This window comes from Sinocyclocheilus rhinocerous, unplaced genomic scaffold, assembly GCF_001515625.1.
Source record: "Sinocyclocheilus rhinocerous isolate Xijiao unplaced genomic scaffold, SAMN03320098_v1.1 scaffold1101, whole genome shotgun sequence".
Classification (NCBI taxonomy): Eukaryota; Metazoa; Chordata; class Actinopteri; order Cypriniformes; family Cyprinidae; genus Sinocyclocheilus; species Sinocyclocheilus rhinocerous.
Genome location: NW_015638359.1, coordinates 1,219 through 9,512, shown reverse-complemented (window position 1 = coordinate 9,512; position 8,294 = coordinate 1,219). Strand labels below are relative to the sequence as shown.

Sequence of the window (8,294 nt, the reverse complement as noted above, 5' to 3'; positions counted from 1 at the left end):
TAGTAATAAAAAACAAAACAAATGGACCATAAATTCAATATCTTTGTTATTTACTTAGTGAAGCAGAGGAGAATATCCTTACCTGAATAGAGCTGGTCACACTTGCATGTTCTCTTAAACTAAACAGAGAAAAGACATAGGAAACCAATTAGCATTTGAAAGTTATAATATATAGACATTTTAAGAAAGAAATGATTTACCTGTTGAGAGTGTGTGAAATTGTAGCAAAAATGACAGTGTTCTAACAACAGTTATTAGCAGAATACATTATTGAATGACAATGGACATTGAAGATAAATAAATGATTAACGAAGTAAAACCAAATATAACATAAAATAGTGCATGGGATAGCTGGGTATGTTTATGCATAAACTCTAGTAATAAAAAAACAAAATAGACCATAAATATCTTTGTTATTTACTTAGTGCAGAAGAGGAGAATATCCTTACCTGAATAGAGCTGGTCACACTTGCATGTTTGCTTAAACTAAAAAGAGAAAATACATAGGAAACCAATTAGCATTTGAAAGTTATAATAAGAACAAAAATAGATGTGATGAAGACCAAGTTTCAGTGAAACAATCACAATCCAATCAATATGATGCCTTTAAGTCCATCATTTTGGTGTGATTAAGTGGCGATTTTGCTCTGCAGATGATGAGGTTGTAGGATGTGATACATCTGAAATACACAATTAAGTTTAGAGTTACAGTGTGTTTATGTAAAAACAATTATGCTTATGAAGGCCAAAAGCAAAAATGGACAGTATGTGAGCCCTTCACAATCTTAAAAGAAAAAAGTGATATAAAGTCATGGGATAGTTTTACTATTTTTTTGTGACTGGATATGTTTATACATAAACCCAAGTAATAATTAAAAAATCTAACAATATGAATTATAAATTCATTGTCTCTTTTACTTACTTTGTGGAGAAGAGAAGTTTCCACAGCTTAGCAGAGCTGCACACACTTATATGTGACCAAAAACAAACAAAAAAAAAAGATAAGAACATGTTTGTTTGGAAGCAGATACATTTTTAAAGTTGAATTTGTATTTAAATTAAAGAATGAAATCATTTACCTGTTGCGAGTGTGTTGACAGTCTGTGTAGTTGGATCACTGAACTCCAGAAAATCAGTAATGAGTTACTTTGACAGTTACAGATTTGAAAAACAAAAGGGCAGGAACAAAGAACCCTAAACTCTAACACAAAGAACCATTTCAGCATAAAAGGGTTCTTCAGAATGCTATGGTTCTAAATAAAACCATTACTGCATGTAAAGAACCTTTAAAGAACCATCTTTTTTTAGAGTGTAGTGAGCTCGCTCGCTTCGCGTGTGGCGCGCTTCAAATGAGCAGTGCTGTTTCCTTCCTCTTTTGGCGGAAACATTATAAATAAACATTATATCGAACATTTATCGAACTCTTCATATAATTTTATCTCCCAGCCCTACTGTAGTGTCATCTGCAAACTTCAGAAGCTTGAAAGAGGGGTCAGTAGAGGTGCAGTAATTAGCTGCTTTTCCACTGTCGGTCCAGTGCGTGCCAGGGCTAACAACGAGCCGGGCAGGGCCAATGGCCTCGCACCTCAAGCCGCGAGCCCAAAATCAAGCCGCCTTTCGCTGTCGGACCAGCACTACTGTAAAACCCGCCCTTAACACGCCTCTCTAAAGCAAACGTCACACAAGCCCAGCATTTCACCAGAGAGGGGAACATTTATGAAAACTATATCGTAAAATGAACTTAACAGAAATGGACATTTGGTCCTTACATAAGGACTTGAGACTTCAGCATCGATATTTTATATGATTTATGATAAAAATAGTAATGTATTATTTTGTGTGAGCATGTTTAATCAAACTATTTATCATTATTTCACATTAAAAGAGAACACATACTTGTTCAGTCGCAGCAGCTCCATTTATTTGTGATGACAGGAATGGAAAAAACAACTCCATTAGGGCTTTTAAGTCCAAATGTGTACACATACAATACCACAGAAAAATACTGACAAAGCCTTATATGTTTCGGTCAAATTTATTTAGAAAGAATGAGCATTTATATTAATTTCCCACAATGCATGTAATCCGAGGAGGTTTGACCACAGACAGAAAATCTGAGTTACACAGAGTATATGAAATGTATGGCATATGCAGATGAAGAAGTCAGGTATAAACAAAGACACATGGAAGAGGCAGAAATATTAAACCAAATAAATGCATGAGTATAATCATATATGATTTGTCTAAGTTATTCAAGCTGTCTCTGGTATTTTCATAAGCATAAAGTATTCTTATTATAGTGATTGTTAGCATGCAGACTTTAACATCACGTATAATACATTTTTGCCTCATACGGTGATCAGAATTCCAATCAGGTCGCAATCGTAAGTTAATTCAGGCAGTCGCTAGTGTTTGAAAGTGAGTTTTGCCATTAAAATTGTTTTAAATGTCTTAAATATTGATGCTAGTTGATTGCTTGATATGAAAACATGAGAAATGAACAGCGGTGCCAACCATCTCTAACTCTGATAAACTCTGCCTTTGTTCATGACCACTCCTCTAGCCCCACTTGGCCCACTTTGGCCCAATGTATTCGGAGGGCTGAAAATCCCTGGGCGTTGGCCCCGAGGAAGCCCCGGCGAGGTACGATTAAGCCCCCAGAAGTGATGTTGGAAATGCGACTGGCCCTGGCATGCACTAGCACGCTCACTTTTGGCCGGACAGTGGAAATGTGGCTAGTGGTGTTGAAGGGGCACCAGTGCTGATGGTGTGGCTGTGAAAAGATGTGGGCCAGCTGGTGAGCACAGGTTTTTAGACAGGCTGGTGAAACACCATCTGGGCCTGGTGCTTTTCTTTTTGTTTCCTGAAGACCTGACGCACATTATCTTCACTGACCCAAAGTCCAGGAGGGGGGTTGCTGGAGGTGTTAATGTTTGTGTAGAGAGATGGTCAGAACGGGTGAGGGGGTGTGAGACCGGGAGTTTCAAATCTACAGTAAAACTAATTTAGGTCTTCAGCAAGTTGTTGATTCTCCTCAGTGCTGGGGGATGGTGTCTTGTAGTTTTTAATGTCTTGCTGGCCTTTCCTCACTGAAGCAGGGTTGTTAGTTGAAAACTAGTTTTCCAACTTTTTAGAGTAGCTCCTCTTAGCCACTCTGATCCTTTGTCAATGTGTTCCTGGCCTGATTGTACAAGATTCTGTCTCCACTCCTGTAGGCATCCTCTTTGGACTGACAAAAATGTCTGAGTTTTGCTTTGAACCATGGCTTATCATTGTTGTATGTTAAATGAGTCCTGGTAGGAATGCATATATCCTCAGAGAAACGGATATATAATGTTACAGAATCTGTGAGCTCGTCCAAATCTTTGGCAGCAGCTTCAAAAACACTCCAACCAGTGCAGTCGAAACAGGCTTGTAATGCCCACTCTGTTTTGTTGGTCCATCTCTTTACAGTCCTTACTACAGGCTTAGCAGATTTAAGTTTTTGCCTGTATGTTGGAAGAAGATGAACCAGACAGTGGTCAGAGAGTCCTAAAGCTGCTCTGGGGAAGGAGCAATATGCATCCTTTATTGTGTTGTAGCAGTGGTCCAAATTTATTTATTTTTTTTGTCTCTGGTGGGGCATGTAATGTGTTGTTTGAATTTTGGCAGTTCACGTGTGAGGTTTGCTTCATTAAAGTCCCTGAGAATGATTATAACAGAATCTGGGTGATGTTGCTCTGTGTCTGCGATCTGATCAGCCTGCTGTTGTAACGCTGCACTTGCGGAGGAATGTAAACACTAACCAGAATGAACAAGGAAACTCCCGTGGCAAGTAGAAAGGCTTACAGTTGATGAAGAGCGCTTCTAGATTGGGACAGCACATCATCTTCATCTGTACACCACCTTTCATTGATGTAAAAGCATGTCCCACTGCTTCGCGATTTCCTTGTTCTCATGCGGCGGCTGTTCAGGATGCTAAATTTTAAAGAGATCCTCGTGCAAATATGCGCCAAGGACTGGTTTCTGTCTGTGGATCTGAAAGATGCATTCTTTCACATCCAAATAGCCCCCACGTCACAGACCGTTCTTGAGATTTGCATTCGAGGGAGTGGCCTATTAGTTCACAATCCTACCATTCGGACTGTCTTTGGCCCCTCACACTTTTACAAAGTGCATGGACACGGTTATTTGCCCTCTGATACAGATGGGAATCCGCATCTTGAACTACCTTGACGACTGGCTTTTGCTAGCCAGATCAGAATGGGAACTCATCGCTCACAGGTTGTTGTTGTTCAACCATCTGGGGCGTTTTGGGCTGAGAATCAACTCAGCCAAGAGTTTTCTGATCCACAGACTGCGAGTGTCCTTTCTGGAAACAGTTATAGACTTAGTTCAAATGCAAGCCTGGATTACGCCATAACGCTCCCTGAACATTCAGAGAGTGGCGGCATCGTTCAAGTTGGGGTGACTATTTGTCCCCTCAGGGTTAGGTTCAGAGGTTGCTCGGCCTCATGTCGGCCACCTCCTCTGTGATTCCCCTAGGCATGCCTCACATGCGGCCCCTCCAAAATTGGCTCAAAACTCGTGTTCCGTCCCACGCTTGGTGCCTGGGCCAGAGTTATATCAGGGTAACCCATCGCTGTATCAGAGCTGTGGCCCCCTGGACAACTTCTCACTTGTTCTTATCAGGCATTCAGTTGGGGATGACCTCCACAAGAAAAGTAGTCATGATGGACTCCTCCAGCTCGGGCTGGGGAGCTCTGTAAGAGGGCAATCCGGTATACGGCTACTGGTCAATTCATGAGTAAATCCTACATATCAACTGCCTTGAAATGATGACCCTGAAAACCTTCCTGCCAGCCTTAAAGGGGCACCACGTCCTGGTCCATTCAGACAACACAACGGTGGAAGCTTATATCAGCCACCAAGGCAGCCTCAGGTCATGTCTCCTTTACAGGATGACTCGACGTCTCCTGTTTTGGGCACAGAGCAAACTCCTCTCATGTGCCGGGCAAATTGAACCAGGGAGCAGACATGATTTCCAGGGACAATGTAGATCTAGGAGAATGGAGAATACATCCCCAGTCGGTTCAGATTTGGTCTGTCTTTGGCAAGGCAGAGGTGGACCTCTGGCCTCCGAAGACAACTATCACTGCGCAATTTGTTTCTCAATAAAGAATGATCTGGCCCACAACTGGCCCAACACCCATTTGTATGCCTTTCCTCTAAACGCCCTGCTTCCTCAGGTTATTAGGCGAGTCAGGGAAACATAATGCTCACTCCTCCTAGTGGCCCCACTTTGGAAAAACCAAACTTGGTCCCCAGAGCTGATTCAGCTGCTGTCTGCAGCTCCGTGGCCAATATCACTGAGTAGAGACCTTCTCTCGCAAGCGAAGGGCAAGATTTTGCATTCCCAGCCACAGCTGTAGAGCCTTAATGTTTGGACCCTTGACGGGAGTCTAGCGAGAGTCACTAATACCATTCTAGAGGCTAGAGCTCCGCCTACAAGATGTACATAGTCAGTCTTCTGTGACTGGTGTTCAGCACAAAGTCTGGATCCGTATGCTTGTGACATGTCCCACGTGCTAACATTCCTTCAGGAGTTGTTGGACAAAGGCCATACCTCTTCCACACTCAAGGTTTATGTGGCAGCCATCGCGGCGAATCATTCTCTCGTGGCTGGCCGCTCAATCGGCAGAACAACCTGGTTATTAAGTATTAAGGGGAGCTCAGAGACTGAACCTGCCTCACCCTAGAACTGTGCCGACATGGGACTTATCTATAATCCTGAGGGCCCTCAAGGGCAACTCCTCTTGAGCAGCTTCAAACACCTGGCCTGTGGCCCGTGTCACTCAAAACTGCTCTGCTTTTGGCCTTGGCATCGGTCAAACAAGTAGGTGACTTGCAAGTGCAGTCATTCAGCACTTCCTGTCTTGAATTTGGGCCTAACAACTGTAAATTCATTCTACAACCACAAAACGGCTACGAGCCGTGCAGAGCCCAGGTTATTTTCCTGTTAGCTCTCCCGACGGCGGACGACGAGTATGGTCCCAAATTGCTGTGCCCTGTTCGGATATTCAGAGTGTACATTGAGCGATCTGGGTTATTATGAAAATCAGAGCAGCTCTCCGTGTGCTTTGGAGGCCACTCTAAGGGGCTGCCAGTTACAAAGCAGAGACTGTCTCGCTGGATAGTAGACACTATAGCCCTGGCTTATGCCGCAGTGGGCTTGCAATGTCCTATAGGTGTGAGTGCCCATTCCATCAGAGGAATGGCCTCTTCCTGGGCGTGGTCCAGTGGGATTTCTATCGGGGAGATTTGTGCCGCCATCGGCTGGTCGTCGCATCTACCTTCACTAGATTTTACAATTTGGACGTCCCCGCTATGCAGGCGTGTATCCTTTCTGCTTGAATCTACCCATTCCCCTTTAAGCGGAAGAGCTTTGTTAAGTAGACCTCAGATTTACGACTTGGGTCTCTGCTGTAGTTCAGGCTTATGGGGCCCTCTAATGAGTGCTCCTAAGTTGGGCTTGTAGAGCATGCTTAGCTCTGCTTCTGGTCATAGCACAGTGCTGCTGGATGCATTCCCCATTACTGTCAATTGATGCAACTGGAGTTCCTGTTCGATAGGGAATGTTCCAGTTACTGGCGGGGTTGAGCACCATTGGTTTGTGCAGCTACACAAACGTTAACAAATCAGGATTCAGTAACAGAGTAAACAGGAGTTTCCCTATTAGCGTCGAGCGACACAAAGGGAGTTTCTGTACAATAGGGAAGCTACATTAAGTCGCACAACGTAAAAAGTGGTTTGTATAGTAACCATAAAATTTAATATACTTTTACTAGAATAAAATAATGGTTCATAATAGGTAAACACGGGTCACAAGTTAACACGGGCACATTCCCTTGATTCAACCAGCTGCATAATGTTACACTGAGAATAAAATCCTAACTTCAATCCAAAAATCTACGGCTGAACTAGTGAAGTCAGATAGCTCAGTGCGCACATTACTATTGTCAGACACAGCACCTGTTTTAGTGCGCGTTCAAAGCCTGTGCCAAGCAGACTTTTTTATTTATTTTCCATACTTCCCCCCCCCACACACACACCCCACACACACAATTTAAACACTACTCCCATCAGTTTCCATATTGTTAGTCTTCTTCAGTGGTACTGTGGTCTAGAGACTTTGAAGCATGGGGGAAAATATCTGATATTTACAGGCAGTTTTGACATTCTGTGGAGAAGTGGTAGTAAATAGCAGAGATGTAAAAAGTACACATATCCTTCACTCAAGTAGAAGTACAGATACTCATGTTTAAAAATACTCTGGTAAAAGTTGAAGTACCGACTACACATTTTTACTCCAGTTACAGTATAGAAGTATGGGCTCTGACATGTACTTAAGTAAAAAGTAACCATTACTACTACCTGTTTTAGTGTCACACTGGTAATGGGACCTCACGTCATATAAATACCTTAATACAAAATGACTTACATTTCACATTTTGTTAACTAATGAATGTATCCTGAACAACTGCCATTTAGAACAGGGCCAGACTGGGTCAGAATTTCACTCATCCAGGCCATCACATACACCCACACCAAAGTCTGAAATCATGGACAACACTATTTTTTTCTATGGCCATCACATAAAAAAGGTTAAAATCCTTAGGCTGGGGCCGCGCAAAATAACTATATTTTCTAAATTGCCTAAATGTCAAAATTAGTACAACAATAACTACACCATGACAATATCTTTATAGAAAAATCCTAATATTGAATATGTTATTGCATTATCATGAGTCATATTTTTCACTTATAAAAATTAACTATGATTTTATTATAGTAAAAGTATAGTAACCATAGTTCCCTTTCAAGGGAACTTCGAACTGCGTCCTCTAGGGGTCGCTATGGTGAATGATGTCAAGTTGACCGTTAAAGATGGCAGACTCGTCTATGTGCTTGGCGCAGTCGAATGGGGCATCTACCTATACATATCAATGGTATCCACCCACCAAAAACTATGGTTATACAAATGGTAATCAATCCACTAAAAAACGTCTCGGGTTACTTATGTAACCATGGTTCCCTGAGTAGGGAACGAGACACTGCGTCATCTAGGGGTCGCTATGGGGAATGCCTCGTCGTGACCCGTGTCTGAAGCATACATTGAAAAATCACCAACAACACGTTGGCCGGCGACAGCCCATGACGTCACTACCGGTGCGACTATAGTATAAATAGGCGCCGGGAGAACATGTCATTCACTTCTTCGTCTGAAGCTTGCGTTCGAAGCATGGCAGGAAGCC

At 42.6% G+C, this 8,294-nt stretch overlaps 1 long non-coding RNA gene across 1 annotated transcript; it reads left to right on the top strand.

Annotated features, from left to right (window-relative positions):
- The first annotated feature begins 1,814 nt into the window (after window positions 1–1,814).
- Window positions 1,815–7,459, top strand: LOC107749661 (uncharacterized). The gene is made up of 3 exons (XR_001641062.1): window positions 1,815–1,827; window positions 7,228–7,320; window positions 7,391–7,459. It is a non-coding gene; the product is annotated as an uncharacterized LOC107749661 (long non-coding RNA).
- Window positions 7,460–8,294: the final 835 nt, after the last annotated feature.